A 17,903-nucleotide genomic window follows, 5' to 3' on the forward strand; every position below is an offset into this window, starting at 1 on the left:
AAGGCAAAATAAAAAATACAAAAAAGGGGGCTTCGGGGGTTGACCCAAAAATACAAAAATAGACATTCGAATTTTTTTTTCTTCGACTTTTTGTTTTCGACATTATGACTTTCGACTTTTTGTTTTTTGACTATAAACCATAGGGGAGGCGCTGGCAAGCTTGTGTCTGAGATGGTTGCTTGAATCTAGGTTCTGTCTGAGGGAGTGAAAGGACAGTGCTAAATGGTGTGATCCTAACCCTTTTACTTATCTGCACTTGGCGGAATGGCTGGGGTGAGCCGGGACAATACCTCTGATACGGTTCTTGATGGGATTGGCTGTGATGGGCCTGCAATCACACCAGAGGGCCTATTGTTTCTCTGAGGAAATTGCAAGCTTAGTGGAGGCATGGGCAGCTGGCCAGTCCCGTTGCCCTGCTCGGGTCTGTTTGGGCTTCTCTCTTGTGCACTCTGCCTGCAGGGGACTTGATCAGAACCATATGGTTCGGCTGGGTTACAAATGCACTGTGCTATGCATCTCGGCATCCATCCAGAATACTCCCGATTGCCTTACTATGTGTCATGAATCTGCCTTCATGAAAGTAGTGGGCTAGATGTTGCTACCATTGATTGCGCCACCACATTAGTTTCTAATGTGCCTCAGGGGTCTAGTCTTTCCCTTCTGCATTCTGTGGTTCTTCGCACCCTTCTTCGTGTTGCAAACCTTGCCATTCCTCTTTGGGTGAAGATGCTGTTTTCTTCCTGCTTCGGCTCTGCTTTCCTTGCTTGCTTTGCCTTACTGGACTAACTGTTTTCATTCAACTGCCTCATGCTGGTTTTTGGCTTCCCACTGCCCTCTCTGACCTGCTTACCTTGACTCCCTGCTGCCTCCTCGCTCTGCTTGCTTACTCACCTGTCAGGTGTCTTGACCCACGTTTGAACTATTATGCTACAACATTTGGTGCTGTGGGCTTAGAAAATCCAAGATGACGGAAAAGCCCACATTTGCGCCAGAATCCAGGAACACCGTGCAGTTTTGCGCACCCCAAAATGGTCGTCTGATCTGCCACCCACCAGTGCGAGCGTGATGGGCTACACACAGAGCAAAAACCAGTGCAAGGAAAGATGGTTCTGTTCAAAATCTGTTTTCATTAATGTCAAAAATTTCTAAGATTATGGGCACAAAACCACCAAAAGGATCCAACTTCTTTTTGGGTGTTCCACTTCACTCTACTGCAAGGATCCCCATCAAAACAATGTCATCTAAAATCATATGCTGTCAAGCTAAACCCCCTTTTTGAAAGACATTAATTCAAGACAGCTGTCAAAAATGGGTGCAGTACCATTGCACGCCACTGACCGGCGCTGGCGCTCTATAAATCCTGACAGGAGAGCAGTCTTGCAGAACTGTGCACTGATCAGAAGGTGGTCTTACTTAATTAAAAGTTCAAGAGGCCTTCTGTTCATGAGAAGTCTTAACACCTAGCATTCCCAGCAACAGCCCAGGATATCACATGGCCCTGGTGATTGGGAGGGAGGGGACTTCCCTGCAGCCTGCAGGAAACAACACAATAGACTCTTTCAATTGAAAAGAATATGCTGATTTGAGGTGTGACTGTAAACAGTGCTCTGCCTGGAAGGAAGGACATGTGATCTCTGACTCACAGGTTTCTGGGGGCGGGTCATACTGGGTTGTGGATTTCATATTGCACCAAATGTATGTTTTGTTAAATTGCTTATAAAATATTGTATGAAGCTGACAGAAATGTACAATTTGGAGATCCTTAATATGAAAAATGTACCTACAATTTGAGTCTAAACTCAATTCCATACGATGTTCTGGGACCGAACTCCGCAATTTATTCATGCTGTAGACACTGTATTTATGCTAGAGACATGATAACTTATATTAATATGCTCAGGGAGAGGGTACAGGTCTATGTAAATTTTGAGGAAAAACCAATGTTGCAAAAGCTACTAAAATGTTGTTATTTTTTAACCCAAGCTCGTAGAAACATGTGCCTCGAACCGAACTGTACCTTAATCAATCTACGATGTGTATATGTAATTTCAACAAATTGTGTATCTGGGAAATATGTGTTTTGGGTAAAATTGATTTTCTAAGTGAAACCAAAGGGGAGTGTTCTTTCTGTATGCCATAAAAATTACACTGGATGACTCACAATTTAGTTCCCCAGTGAGAGAGCCCAGAGAATTATCTAGCCTATCAGGATCCTCAGAGGGTGGGGCATAGAAAGTCAGCCTCCCCACCCACTTTCAAATGACATAAAAGGAGTCTTGAAATCCAGGTAGGTCAGTCACTATTCCATTTCAAACTGATTTCTTGCGAAGCATTTTGCCGGACGACTTCAAATCCAGACAATCTACAGAGACCAGAACTTAGAATCCAGACTCCAGAACTTGTAGCAGAGGGTCCTGAACCACCAGCTGAATCCTTTTTCAGCAGGCCTCAAAATCTTTCGCAACCTAACTCAACTCTTCAACAGCCGGGTGCTACTGTTTGATTCTGGCTAGAACCCAGTGCCAGAACCCAGAAAGCAGTGCTGTATCCAGAACCACTTGATCCAGTTCCAGAAGACCAGACCCAGACTAGATCTCTGTGAACAGAACCGGTACCAGAGACCGTCCATGAGGAGAGAACCACAGCTAAACCTGTTGACCAGATCTGTGACGGAAGCCCATTCCTTCCGAGACTAGGAGTGAGTATCTTGAAAACTGTGCCAGAACCAATCTCTTAGTCTAAAATAATCTGATTCAAACCATTTTAACCTGTCCAAAACTGATTCATAGAAATCGTGTGTCCATTCTCTGATTTTAAAGCTGCGAAAGTGTCATTTGCCATTCTGAATCATTATTTCATTTCTGAAAATCTACCACCACAAAATTGTCCGTATCTTTGGAACCGCATGTGCTAGGAACGAGATTTAACTTTCATATTAAAGCTAAGATCCTGAGCTTATGGTAAAACTAACTTTCTACTCCTTATAGTTTTTCTGTAATCGCGCTCAACGCACTCGGAAAAAGTGCAGCGAATTGCAACTAGCTGAATTTCACCACTTGTAAAAAAAATAGCTGCTTTTGCTTGTATTGCTGAGATTCGTTTTCAATCTGATAACCATTCCTGAATAATGGGTAGTGTTGACGTGTACCAATCTTAAGTAGCTATCACCTACCCTGAATCTCCTATAGGGAATTAAAATCATTTTTTAGCATATTTTCACTGCTTTGCAAATCACATTTAAAGTATTTTTGCCTGTGTTTTAAAATCATCCCTGTGCTCTAAGCTTGCTAGGGGGGAACTGAATTGGTATTGCATTTGATGGTATTCCTGGAAATTGTGTGCTCTCCTTCCATCTCTTTATATTGCATAGGGGGGAGTGAATTGTCAAAAGAAACAGTGATCATATTATCTCCTGTTGAAACCATATCAGTTTATTCCTGCGCTGCATTCTTTTCCATCTTTGCATTTCCTTGAAATTATAAAAGTATTCTCAGCTACCTTATCCTTTCTCTACCAACTCCTAAGTAATTACAAAAAATGTGCTAGTTTAATATTATTCATTGTTGATCACTGTCATATTCATAAGAGTGCTATCAAGTATTAATTTATTTATAAAAGTGTGATATATATGTATATATATTGTTTAATTTGTAAAATAAATCTTTTAATTTGCAAAACATACCTACTTCTTGGCTCAGTGAGGTCAGGGGGATTCAAAGAGAGTGTTACACTCACGAAGCGCTGGTCCCTTTGGTCTAGAAGCCGGCTCTGTGGCTCCATTCAGAAAAGTACCTTCAAGATGGTGGATCGCAGCACGGACGATTCCGCTATCACCGTTCCAGTCCTCTCACGTTCGCCAGAGGTACGGCGTACCGCTCACGTGACTCTTCATAGGACACAGAGACTTCCAGCTCTTCGCGTCGCTACTGTACTAGTGGATGCTCCGTGAGTTCGCAACCAGGCAATCTCAAATCTTCAGCATAAATCTCTTACCTCTGATCAATACTAACCGCTCTCCTCTTAATATTCCAGATTCTCCTTTCAACATTCTTTGTTTACACAAATCCCCCGGATTCATCTCGCGTCTCATTCGGAAACGCTGCCTTTGAGTTCTCGAGTCACCACATTCTGGGTAATATTAAATACTCCCGTCCCAGTCCCTTTCTGAATCTGTCTTCAGGTATTGTAGGGATTGCCTTTACGGGCTTACTCACCTTTACTTTCTTCTGACAGACTTGTGTTCCAGTCGCCCTCTCCGTTCCTCATATTCTCAGCTTCTCTTCTGGTATTTACGATCCGGCTGGTTAAGAGGTCAGGGGAATTAGTCTCTTTCCTGTTTTTTATCCCCTTCCTATACTTCTACTATTCCTTACTTCGCTTCTCATTTCTTCCCTCTCCAGAAGCAGTCTTCCAATACGCTACACCACGATCGAATAGGCGTCATCAGCCTGCAAACCACGCTCCAATCTTCGGATCCGGCGCTCGACCAGGGTTTTCTTCCCCAGAGGGTATCCCTGACTGGTGCGTACCTCTTACTCTGGGTTTCCCTACCAGTTGAGAGGTTGACACATTGGTCGGGGAGATTCTTGAGTTCAGCATTTGCTTCCCGTTGATCATATCAGTCTGCTCAGGTAAGACCTATTTATCGGGGGTTCTTAAAGATCCATTGAACCTAGACTTAGACTCGAGTATTCTGTAACAGAGAGGGGCTTTATACAAGGGTTTATTATCCAGATTTATGAACTAGTCATAAAAATATATAAATAAGGGCTTCCCTTGGGCATCCCAGACTAGGCACTGACTTAGTTGGAGTACAGAATTGAAGTCGCTTAACAGAGTGGGGGCTCGAGCTGGGACATCTGGATTAGATCTACCACTTGTGCAGCTTGATACAGTGTGCTAACTGATAGGATACATAAATCCTGTTGGATCACCACGCTGTATTACACTGTAAAAACACTCCTCAAAGGAACGCTCTAAGGAGACGGTCTGTTTTGCAAAATAAAATACAAACTTCTGTAAGTCAGGAAGGAAATCAATTTCCAGAATGACGACATTGGTAGATATGAAGATAGCTAGAGAGCACCTCTTACATAAACTATTTGTGAGAGGTGAGTGGACTGAACAGGACCAGAATGTGTGGTTGCAGGCAATCGGGCAACAGGTCACTGTAACTGGGTCAGATACATGGAGAGATCAGGGTCCCTTACATGTGGCCCTGAGCGAACTATACATGGCCCCTAAGCCCAAAGATGAGCACGGCAAGATTGTCAGGATAACGGCATATTTATATTTATATATGGGAGCCATAAAGGACAAATGTGCTGAAGGCCAAGATCTGGCAAATAGGCAACAGATGGCATTAGAAAAGGCCCAATCTGATCTGGTCTCTTCTGAGCAGAGGCTGCAGAGGAGCCAGGAGTCAGAAAATGATAGTAGGCAGTATATCATTAAGATAAAAGAGGATATGGGTATCATGCAACAGGAAAAGTCTGACCAGGATACCAGATTTCTGGCCTTGCAGAAGGAGTACCAAGAAGGTTTGGATGCCCTACTGCAGAGCCAGAAAAAGCTGGAGCAACAACTGGACTTCAATAGGGCATGCGCAGAGCAGGTAGTCACCTAGATAGGGAGAATGCAGAGAGCAACAAACTGATTCTGAAAGACCTGAATACCCAGACAGCATTTGAAGAAGAGCGCCAGAAAGCTGGGGCCCTTAAAAGGCAGAGGGACGACCTGGCGGCACGGATGCAGGCTCTTAGTCAGGAAAGGGACACCTTAGGCCAGGAAGTCTGCCAATTAAAAGAAAAAAATTGAAGAAAATCACCTGGCCCTCCAGGGACTGGGTGACCTCCAAAAAGAGCATTAGAACTTGTTAGAGCACACCAGGAGGGTGGAAGATGCTCTGGTAAGAAAGGAACAGGCCAGTAGCGATGGGACTCAGGAGGTAACCCTCCTGCCCTCCTGCAGCAAAGACTGGCCCAGTATTCCAGGACCAACCAGGAGGCAAAGCGAGAGAATGAGGCTCTCTGTCAGCACAATGATAGGCTCAAGCAACAGGTAGCCATGCAGGAGAGACTGATAGAGTCTAGTAAGGCCTTAATGGAGGAACTGAAAGCACAGGCTCTTGCATGGCAACTGGGAGCAGGGGCTGATAGAGATGAGGTTCGCTGGGAAAGGGAAACACCTGTGCATAACCTCAGGAGCCATAGTACCAGAGGCCTTCATCTCTCCCAGTCCTTGGACTCTGCCACCCCCATGTCCCATGGCGCACATGAGCCCAGGGCCACGGGGATGGCAGATTACCATCCAGCAAAAAGTATGGGGCTCATAGGCCAGGACCACCCAGGAATGAATGGGCGGAAATCCGGGTATGGGCACCTAAGTGCAGTGCAATTAAGTGGGGAACCCCAGGAGAGTAGGCCCACTAAGGGCATCCTGAAAACCTCTGCCCAGTTAGGTCAGTGGCGGGGGTACTCATCAAATCCTGGCAGCAAGGAGGAATCTGAAGACTCCTCTGAGCATCACAGGACACAGGAGACCAGGTCCCCACATTCTTCCAGCCATTCCCAGGCTTGCAGAATCCTGGAAAACCTGGAAGATCAGACGGGCACCTCTGGGAGCAGTGCTTCTGAGTCAGAGGATGAATGGACCAGGGTTACCCGAACCAAAAAGGCCAATAAGGCAAAAAGGGCCTTGCTTAAGGACCCCTTAATACAGATTAAGGCAATAAGGAGTGTCATCACCCCTTATCACAAAGGCGCCAAGTATTCTGTTTGGGAACACTTGGAGCTTTACGAGCAAATGATGGAGACTTTCCATGTGAAGGACAGCAGTAGCTGCATCCGGTATGTAAAATGGACATTCTCCCCAGAATACTCCAGTTTCTTTGCGGGGCTGGAGGACCAAAACCATTCAAGATGGTCCACATATAGGGCGGCCATCTTGAAACATTTTTCTGTTCAGCGGAATCCCCAAGAGGCTTGCAAGGCAGTCTACAATTTGTGCAGGAATTGAAGCGTGCCTTTGCGCAGACTACCAGAAGGGTGCGCACGGACAGCAAAGAGTTTGTAAATACGTTTTTCCATGCCTTACCCAAATACATAATGACCCAGCTAGTGAGAGATTTTCACGAGAAAAGGTCACTAGACTGGGTCATTGAACAGGCTACCCGGATCCATGAGGTGCAGAAGCCCATAGAAAATAAAAATAACGCCCAGAAAAGCCCCAAACCGACCAGCACCCCTGCTGCTGCCAAGGTGGCAGAGGTAAAGGTTTCCCCCATTTTAGATTTGGAGATGGGGGGGCCTAAAAACCTGCCTGCACAGAATAATTCTCAGCCCAGAAGGCCCTCGGGCCAGTCACAGACAGGGAGTCAAGGAGGTAGTCCCACAAATGGGGTCCTTCTCTCCCCTGACTATGTAAGTCCCCACTACAAGGGAAACCGACCCATCCTGGGGTATGTGTGGACTCCTCCAGCCCAAGGGGGGGATCCAACCAGGCACCCAACCCAGGGAACTTCCCTCCTAACTTCCCACAGGAGGTCAGAAATTCACCAAACCCTGGGCAGAACTTTTTTCCCAGGTATCCACCCAATTTCCAGCCCCAAAATCATCCATCCTTCTTTCCCCAATTCCCTGAGCCCAGACAACCTAATCCGGGAGAGGGGAGGCCAAGGGTGGAGGGGTACCCAAATCTTCCCAACCCATGGTACTACCAGAGAAGGGATAGCTACCCTTCCCGGGATCAGCCCAGGGGACAAAATAGAACCCCGTATCAGCCTGAACGGGTTTCCCAGTTAGAGCGCAAGGTCCAAAATATGGCACGGGATCTGGGTCACATGCTGAGGGCTCAACTGAACTCTCAGACGAGCATGCTGGCGCAGAATGCCCCAAACTCTGGGCCTGGTGCTCCAGAACAATGACGGGGCAGCACCCCGATAACCCACTGGTTCCCAGGGAGGAGGCACAAGGGGAAGGGGGGTGTAAAGCCTTGGAGGAAGCTTCCTTCCCCACTTGTAAACAGCCCATGGAAACCCAGGAGCCGGAAACAAAATCTCCTACCCCTGAAAGTCTGCCACCCAAGGAGCAGAGAGGAGGTAGGAGAAACAAAAGACCCAAACAGACCCATTTTGTGGAGGAGGTACAGGTCTTCCAATTTGAGGGAGAGGGATCCTCAGAGGATCCTGGGAAAAGGATCTTCTCCTTCAGAGATGGGGGGAAATCCTCCCAAGGAAAAATGGGTCCCAAGGGATTCCAATCCAGACTGGGTAGAGGTGGGGAGTGAGCTGTCGCCGCCCATCATTCTATCCCAGAACCAACAATACCAAAAACCCCTGGTTCAACCCATCCTGGTGACTGCCTCCAAATAGGGGGGGCGGCCCAGAACCGGAACCAGGGGAACCCAAAACCGCATCAATATCCAAATGCCAACTTTTTCTTTCAGATTCCCAAAACTCCCTGCCGAACTCTGCCCAAATCTCTTCTCTCTCAATGTCCAAAACCAGAAAATTAGCCCACCAGTTGTCCAAAAATGTGCATTATCTGTGCCCCCATGAGGAGAAGGAGGGAAGATACTATGCCCAGGTACAAGTTCAGGGGCAGGGTACAATTCTGGCACTAGTGGACACTGGATCCCAAGCTACCCTTCTGTCAAAAAGGGCCTTTGATGAACTAAATGCAGGAAGGGGGGAGAATTACCGCATTCCTCTCACCTCTCTTCCTGGACAACTTCCGAACTGTGAAGGGAAGGAAATTCCCGTCGAGGGGACTGCAGATTTGGACATCAAAATTGGGCGACACAAGGTGAAACACCCAGTCATAGTAGTGACTCCAGAAGGCACCGCTTGTTGACTAGGGAATGACCTCCTGAGAAGGTTGTCACCCCTAATAGACCCAGACTAGCCGACCAATAAAATTAAAACAGAGCGTCAACCATGTTAGTTTAAACGGCACCTGCCACATGGTTGAACAAAAATCTGACCAAGTAGAATTTCACTTCCAGAACAACCAAATTCCAGACGTGACAGTAATAGCAGTAGGACAACAGACTGGTGATGGGGGGTCCTCTCTATTTCTGAAAATCAACTTTCCTTCCAGTTCCACACTGGAAGGAAACACTCTGAAATTCTTTACTAATCCACAATCAGACATTCCCACTCCGATAGTCCAGAAAGATGTGAAATCAGCTCAGAGCCTGGCTGATATTCAGCAAATTGGAGAGAAGTTGTTCATCCCCATTCAGTTAAATGAAGGGAAGGACTCTGTTCTCGCCCAAGTGTGTGGGAACAACAGTAAGAGCTTCATCAGCAAAGCCATGTTCCGCCAACTCCAAAAAGATCCAGCCATTCCCACATTCAAACTGATAGACAAATGGGAAATGGATCTGGAAACACTCAATTCCAAACATTTCCTGCCAAGCAGGTGTATGCTCAAAATCTCCATTGGCAACAAGAGCATAGTCCATAATTGTTGGGTCGTGCGAGACGTCACTGCCACCTTTTACTTAGGCAGTGACATTCTCAATCGCTTTGCCATTAGTTTGGACCTAATAAACTTCAAAGCTTGGTCCCGATTAGCGGATAATCCCATGGGCTTTGATGATCCAGAAAAAGCATTTAGGTCAGCTCAATTGCTACCTTATGCAGTTGAAATTCAGATTAAAGAGGAAGTCACCATCCCAGAAAGGACCCGACAATTCACCCTGGAAGTGAAAGTTAAAAGAGGACACAAATTGAAAAACCCTGATGCTTATATTCATCTAAATGCTTCTCTCCAACAGCAAGGGTTGGGGGTAAACCCAACACCATTAGTCAACATAGAACATGACACCATTCCAATAGAGGTGGATAACAGCGACTTAAAGAGTATTACTCTAGCCGCAGGCACCATTATTGGAATGGCGGTTGATGACCGACATTTTTCCATTATTTAGGAAATGAACTGTTAGAACCAATCCCCAAGGACTATTTTGACAGTGATAGCGATGACAATACAACACCAGACAGGATCTTTACCCCGGCATGGGGGGAACTTCCTGGTGTACACTTCCTGCCCTTTTGGTAAGGAAGTTGTGACTTGTGACTTCAGAAGAGATGAGGTGATTTTCCAGGTCCATGAAGGCTGCCGCTCCCACATGAAGCCTCCAGTCCAAATCAGCACCCTGACTAGGGACTTCTCCACCTAGCTGGAGGAGGCCTCTGAGATAGTAAAACCAGAAGTCTTTCCAGGCTTCAGGCAGATGGTTGAAGAGAGAGTCAACCTAGGTGATGCCTGTGTGACTCTGGAGCAGAAGCAAAAGTTGAAACAAGTTTTCTTGGATTTCCAAGATCTCTCTGCGGTGGACTCATATGTCTGTGGTCGCACCGACATCCACACAACAACAATTCCCACGGACCCTGGCATGACTCCAGTGTTTGTGAAGCAATATCGCTTGCCTCTCGCATCAATGGAGTCCCTTAGTGAAATAATTAAGAACATTGAGTCCCGGGGAATAATCCGTCCAGTCCACAACACCTTCAATAATCCGGTGCTGGACTATTGAAGCCAAACGGCCAGTGGAGACTCTGTGCCGACCTTAGGGAGCTCAACAAACGGGTCCATACTTCCCGATGGCCTCTTCCCTACATTGATCAAGGGCTGGCGCAGATCCAGGGGTCACAGGTATTCACCGCAATAGACCTGACCAATGGATACTGGACTGTGCCTCTCAGTAGGGAGGACCAATACAAGCTGGCTTTTACCTTTGGGGGCCAGCAGTACACATGGACCCGGACTCCCTTCGGATACCTCAACTCCGGCAATGAATTCAACATTTTCCTACATAAGGCCATGCCGGATCGTGGTGCGAGGGGTAATCTGGCTTATGCAGATGATGTCCTCATCAAAAGTTCATCTGTGGAGGAACATATAGCGGAGATCCGTTATGTTCTGACACAGTTGAGGGCCGCCGGAGCAAAACTTTCCTTTCAGAAAGCACAGTGGTGTAGAACCTGTGTTAATTTCTTGGGGCATCAGATTACTCCTCAGAGTCTCTGTCCCCAGGAAAAGAAAGTGGAAGCACTTCAGATACTGAAAGACCCCACAACTCTGAGGGAACTAAGGAGCCTCCTTGGACTGACTAATTACAGAAGAAAGTTCATTGAAGGCTACGCAGAGATCACTAGACCCCTGATTCATCTCTTGAAGGGGAGGGTCAAGTGGGAACAATCCGAGGCAGTAAAACAGCTTAAAAGAAGCCTCTCACAAGGGCCTTGCCTAGCTTACCCTGTCAGAAACAAGGAGTTTTTTTTCTTGGAGAGAGGGTTCTCTAATACATGCTTGACCGCAGTATTATATCAAAAGCATGACAAGGTCAATAAAGTAATCTCCTATGTGAGCAAAACTTTATCCTCTGTGGAGGAAAAATTCAAGGACTGTGAGAAGGCACTCCTGGCAACGTTGTGGGCATTGAAGAATTACCGCCCATTTATCCAGGGGGAACACATCATAGTGGAGACTCCACACCAGCCTCTGCAATATCTCCAAAGTGACAGAATCCGGGCCGGAAATGTGAGTAATTCGGGAATTACTTCCTGGATTCTGTCAATACAAGGCTTTCCTGTGGAGGTCACATATGGTCAAAACAAGAAGAGACCCTCGCGCAAGGTCTGGCTGATTTGCATGATTGCGCCGGAGAAAACTGTCTCGAGGACGAAAGTCTAAAAATCAAGGACAACATGGAGGCATACCTTAATTCCCCACACAAAGTCTTTGAAGAAGACAAGTGTGAGGGAATGCCCACTGTCTATGTGGATGGATGCTCTTACCATGTTGACAACAATGGGGAAAAAGAACTTGTGGCCGGAGTAGGGAATGCATGGGTGAATGAGTCCCCAGAACCCTCCGCTGGGTACAAAATTGGTCCCCGAAGTAGTCAGGTGGCACAGTTGATGGCTGTGCATCAGGCCATCCTCACTGCCATCCAACATCAACTCCATGAACTGGTCATAATCACAGATTCAGATTATGTACGGAATGGGATCGTGGAGCACCTGGTTAATTGGAAAACCAGAGGCGTGTTATGTGCTAATAACAAACCCTTGAAACATGGGAAGTTAATTCAAAACATTGATGATCTGGTCACCGTGAATGGGATGACCATCGACTGGAAGAAGATCAAGGGTCATTCCAAAGTAGACAGACCAGACAAAACTGGAAATGACTTAGCTGATCAGCTGGCCAAAACCGGGGCCATCCATGGGAATCTAATAGAGATTGAGTCCCTGTTGGGGAAATCCAGGTCACTGCTATCACTAGGTCCCAGACAAATGCTCACAATGATCTTTCAATTGCACAATGGAGTAAGGAGACCCCAGATGCTGATTGGATAACGGCTCAGAAGGGGGATCCAATAATTGGTAAGTTTTACCAACACATTGAGGACCCTGAAAACTTTCCCCTGACGGATACCGATTACATTGGGAAAGAGGACCTTAGAGTGTTGATGAAATGTCCAAAAATGTTCCGGATCCAAGACGGTTTGTTGGTAAGGAAATCCCAAGCTGGCCATGATCAGTGGGTGGTCCCCACCTCATTCCGAAGCCTGATGTTAAGTCACACCCATGATGCGGCCAGCGCTGGTCATAGGGGGTTTCACACAACACTTGAGATCTTAAGAGAGATTGCATACTGGCCACACATGGGGCAGGACCTCGACCAATACTTGAAGGGGTGTCTTGTGTGTGCACAATTTCAGCCAACATCCCTCACCCACCGTGCGCCTTTCCAAAAGAGGGGGATGACACTGCCATGGTCAGATTTGCAAGTCAACTTCATAGGCCCCCTGATTCGCTCCTCTAGGGGGAATAAGTAAATGTTGACAGTGACATGCTTATTTACTAAATGGGTGGAATGTCCCCTGGCCCCAAACAGCAAGGCAGAAACAGCAGCTGCCCTGATGATCAACCACATCTTTTTGCGTTTTGGTCTACCCCAAAGGATTGAGTCAGACAGAGGTAGCCATTTTACCAGCTAAGTAATGACTAAGATGTGGGAGATACTGGGGGTTAAAAGGAAGCTACATATTGCTTACCGGCCAGCCTCTTCTGGTGCAGTAGAGAGATACAACAGAACCATTGTGAGCATCTTAAAAAAGTTTGTGGCAGATTCTGGGCCAAGTTGGGATATCCGATTACCTCTGTTCCTAATGGCCATCAGATCTACCGCTTCATCTGCAACTAAAATGTTACCGTTTGAGCTGAAGACTGGACGCAAGATGGTGCTTCCCCGGCATTTGCTCTACGGGACCCAAGAGCAGACATTAATAAATGCCTCCACAACTCATGAATACGTTGAGAATTTAAGGAAACACCTCCAACATGCTTTTGCCTATGCTCAGCGGAATCTAGAAAGATCAGCCGAGAGTATGAAAACTCACTATGACCTGAAGACTACTAGGAAAGAATACAATGTGGGAGACCAGGCCTATCTATACAATTTCCAAAGGAAGCAGGCCAAACAGCGGAAATTCCTGCCTACATGGAAGGGACCTTTTGAAATTGTAGACAAGATCTCCCCAGTTGCCTACAAGATCTGCATCCCCAAAGGTAGTTCGGCAGAAGGGGAAGACAAGTGGGTCCATATTAATCAGATAAAGTGTTGCCATCCCAGGCACACTCTGCAGCAACTGGAGGAGTCCTCTGCAATCCCAGAGGGGGACGATCCATAGTAATACAAGTCCAACCCTAAAATATCCAACATATAGCCTATAAAATTCCATGATTCTTGAATGCAAATGTCTCCTGATTTATAAAATGTATATGTACGCACTACCATTAATAGTGGTGGGGAAATGTCTACGAATATGTTTCTGCAGCTTTGCTTTGTCATCCTAGGAGAGATGAAACCATGGAGACTGACCAAGGAGGACGACCCGGGGAACGAGAGCAAAGGTCCGAAGGGCCCGGGGTACCGCCCGAACCTCCCATCAGGACTGGCGAGGAGAACCGATCAATCCACCCTGATGGAGGAAAAGATGCTGAACTGTGCCATCTGCGGAATCAGAAGAAGATGATGCGGACATCCCAGCGCGTGGATCAAAACATCCTTTGCACCCGACTCCCCCTCGACTCGAAATTAAAGTGCAGTCAGGCAGGGGGCTTGTCAGGTGTCTTGACCCACGTTTGAACTATTATGCTACAACATTTGGTGCTGTGGGCTTAGAAAATCCAAAATGGCAGAAAAGCCCACATTTGTGCCAGAATCCAGAAAAACTGCACAGTTTTGCGCCCCCCAAAATGGTCGCCTGACCTGCCACCCACCAGTGCGCGCGTGATGTGCTACACACAGAGCAAAAACCAGTGCAAAGAAAGATGGTTCTGTTCAAAATCGGTTTTTATTAATGTCAAAAATTGCTAAGATCATGGGCACAAAACCACCAAAAGGATCCAACTTTTTGTTGGGTGTTTCACATCACTCTACTGCAAGGATCCCCATCAAAACGATGTCAGCTAAAATCATATGCTGCCAAGCTAAACCCCCTTTTTGAAAGACATTAATTCAAGACAGCTGTCAAAAATGGGTGCAGTACCATTGCACGCCACTGACCGGCGCTGGCGCTCTATAAATCCTGACAGGAGAGCTGTCTTGCAGAACTGTGCGTTGATCGGAACGTGGTCTTCCTTAATTAAAAGTTCAAGAGGCCTTCTGTTCATGAGAAGTCTTAAAACCTAGCATTCCCAGCAACAGCCCAGGATATCACATGGCCCTGGTGATTGGGAGGGAGGGGACTTCCCTGCAGCCTGCAGGAAACAACACAATAGACTCTTTCAATTGAAAAGAATATGCTGGTTTGAGGTGTGACTGTAAAGAGTGCTCTGCCTGGAAGGAAGGACATGTGATCTATGACTCACCAAGTTTCTGGGGGCGGGCCAGACTTGGTTGTGGATTTCATATTGCACCAAATGTATGTTTTGTTAAATTGCTTATAAAATATTGCATGAAGCTGACAGAAATGTACAACTTGGAGATCCTTAATATGAAAAATGTACCTACAATTTGAGTCTAAACTCAATTCCGTACGATGTTCTGGGACCGAACCCCGCAATTTATTCATGCTGTAGACACTGTATTTATGCTAGAGACATGATAACTTATATTAATATGCTCAGGGAGAGGGTACAGGTCTGTGTAAATTTTGAGGAAAAACCAATGTTGCAAAAGCTACTAAAAAGCACAAAATGTTGTTATTTTTTAACCCAAGCTCGTAGAAACATGTGCCTCGAACCGAACTGTACCTTAATCAATCTACGATGTGTATATGTAATTTCAACAAATTGTGTATCTGGGAAATATGTGTTTTGGGTAAAAGTGGCTTTTTAAGTGAAACCAAAGGGGAGTTTTCTTTCTGTATGCCATAAAAATGACACTGGATGACTCACAACTTAGTTCCCCAGTGAGAGAGCCCAGAGAATTCTCTAGCCTATCAGGATCCTCAGAGGGTGGGGCATAGAAAGTCAGCCTCCCCACCCACTTTCAAAAGACATAAAAGGAGTCTTGAAATCCAGGTAGGGACATTCACTTTTCCATTTCAAACTGATTTCTTGCGAAGCATTTTGCCGGACGACTTCAAATCCAGACAATCTCCAGAGACCAGAACTTAGAATCCAGACTCCAGAACTTGTAGCAGAGGGGCCTGAACCACCAGCTGAATCATTTTTCAGCAGGCCTCAAAATCTTTTGCAACCTAACTCAACTCTTCAACATCCGGGCTGTGCTGTTTGATTCTGGCTAGAACCCTGTGCCAGAACCCAGAAAGCAGTGCTGTATCCAGAACCACTTGATCCAGTTCCAGAAGACCAGACCAGACCCAGACCAGATCGCTGTGAGCAGAACCGGTACCAGAGACCGTCCGTGGCGAGAGAACCGCAGCTAAACCTGTTGACCAGATCTGTGACGGATGCCCATTCCTTCCGAGACTAGAAGTGAGTATCCTGAAAACTGTGCCAGAACCAATCTCTTAGTCTAAAATAATCTGATTCAAAGCATTTTAACCTGTCCAAAACTGCTTCATAGAAATCGTGTGTCCATTCTCTGATTTTAAAGCTGTGAAAGTGCCATTTGCCATTCTGAATAACTATTTAATTTCTGCAAATCTACCTCCACAAAATTGTCCATATCTTTGGAACCGCAAGTGCTAGGAACGAGATTTAACTTTCATTTTAAAGCTAAGATCCTGAGCTTATAGTTTTGCCATAATCGCGCTCGATGCACTTGGAAAAAGTGCCGCGAATTGCAACTAGCTGAATTTCACCACTTGTAAAAAATAGCTGCTTTTGCTTGCATTGCTGAGATTCGTTTTCAATCTGATAACCATTCCTGAATAATTGGTAGTGTTGACCTGTACCAATCGTAAGTAGCTATCACCTACCCTGAATCTCCTATAGGGAATTAAAATCATTTTTTAGCATATTTTCACTGCTTTGCAAATCACATTTAAAGTATTTTTGCCTGTGTTTTAAAATCATCCCTGTGCTCTAAGCTTGCTAGGGGGGAACTGAATTGGTATTGCATTTGATGGTATTCCTGGAAATTGTGTGCTCACCTTCCATCTCTTTATATTGCATAGGGGGGAGTGAATTGTCAAAAGAAACAGTCATCATATTATCTCCTGTTGAAACCATATCAGTTTATTCCTGCGCTGCATTCTTTTCCATCTTTGCATTTCCTTGAAATTATAAAATATCCTTTCTCTACCAACTCTTAAGTAATTACAAAAAGTGTGCTAGCATAATATTATTCATTGTTGATCACTGTCATATTCATAAGAGTGCTATCAAGTATTAATTTATTTATAAAAGTGTGATATATATATATATAGTTTAATTTGTAAAATAAATCTTTTAATTTTCAAAAACAAACCTACTTCTTGGCTCAGTGAGGTCAGGGGAATTATACAAGGGTTTATCATCCAGATTTATGAACTAGTCATAAAAATATATAAATAAGGGCTTCCCATGGGCATCCCAGAATAGGCATTGACTTAGTTGGAGTACTGAATTGAAGTCGCTTAACACACCCTTTTTCTTAAACACCATTGCTCTCTTTATGGACCTGTTTATCCTGCTTACCTCGATAGGCCCGACAAATTAATCTGCTGGGTTTTTTATGCCTCACAGCTTTTTGCCTGCAAAGGGGCTGTGTCTGGGAGGTTCGCCTCCAACCCCCTTTGATACCATCCTTAGGGCATAGTGGTGATCTCCCGGAACAGACCCTATCTCTTCGACAAGAAGGGGACATCAAGGCTGCGACCAGAGGACGCCAAGTCAAGTCACTCTGACCTGTGTGCCTCCTCCTCCCCTGGTGAGAGTATAGGGAAACACTGTGACAATCTTCAGACTATTTTGCTTCCTCTTACAATAAGTACTGCGACAAGAGAAAAAATTCCAATGCTTTGGTCAGCTTTACAACAATTACTGAGACAAAGGAGATCACTCCTGTTGTTTTGGCCAACTTTACAACAATTACTGAGACAAGGGAGATGACTCCTGATGGTATGATCAGCTTTACAACAATTACTGAGATGAGGGAGATCACTCCCGATGAACTTCTCACTGACAATGTCACTCTTGGCACTTCTCCACCAACCACTGTGATGAGGGAGATTACTTTTGATGCTTTTGCTATTCTCCTCCAAGCCCCGACTAGGTCTACCGTGCTTACCATTACCTCTGTCTTCAGTGGGACCATATTACCTGTTCTTACTGAGTCTTTGGGGCCATTCTTCTGCGTTTGACGTTTGTCACCACCCTTTCCTCGTTTCTCTCTACCCAGCTTCAGTTCTGCAGGGCCTCCAGTTCACTGGTATCAGAGTTGTTAAGGGACCTACCAGTCCACCTCACTGAGGTCACACCACTGTTAACCAGA

Source organism: Ambystoma mexicanum, chromosome 6p, assembly GCF_040938575.1.
Source record: "Ambystoma mexicanum isolate Mex_15411 chromosome 6p, UKY_AmexF1_1, whole genome shotgun sequence".
Lineage (NCBI taxonomy): Eukaryota > Metazoa > Chordata > Amphibia > Caudata > Ambystomatidae > Ambystoma > Ambystoma mexicanum.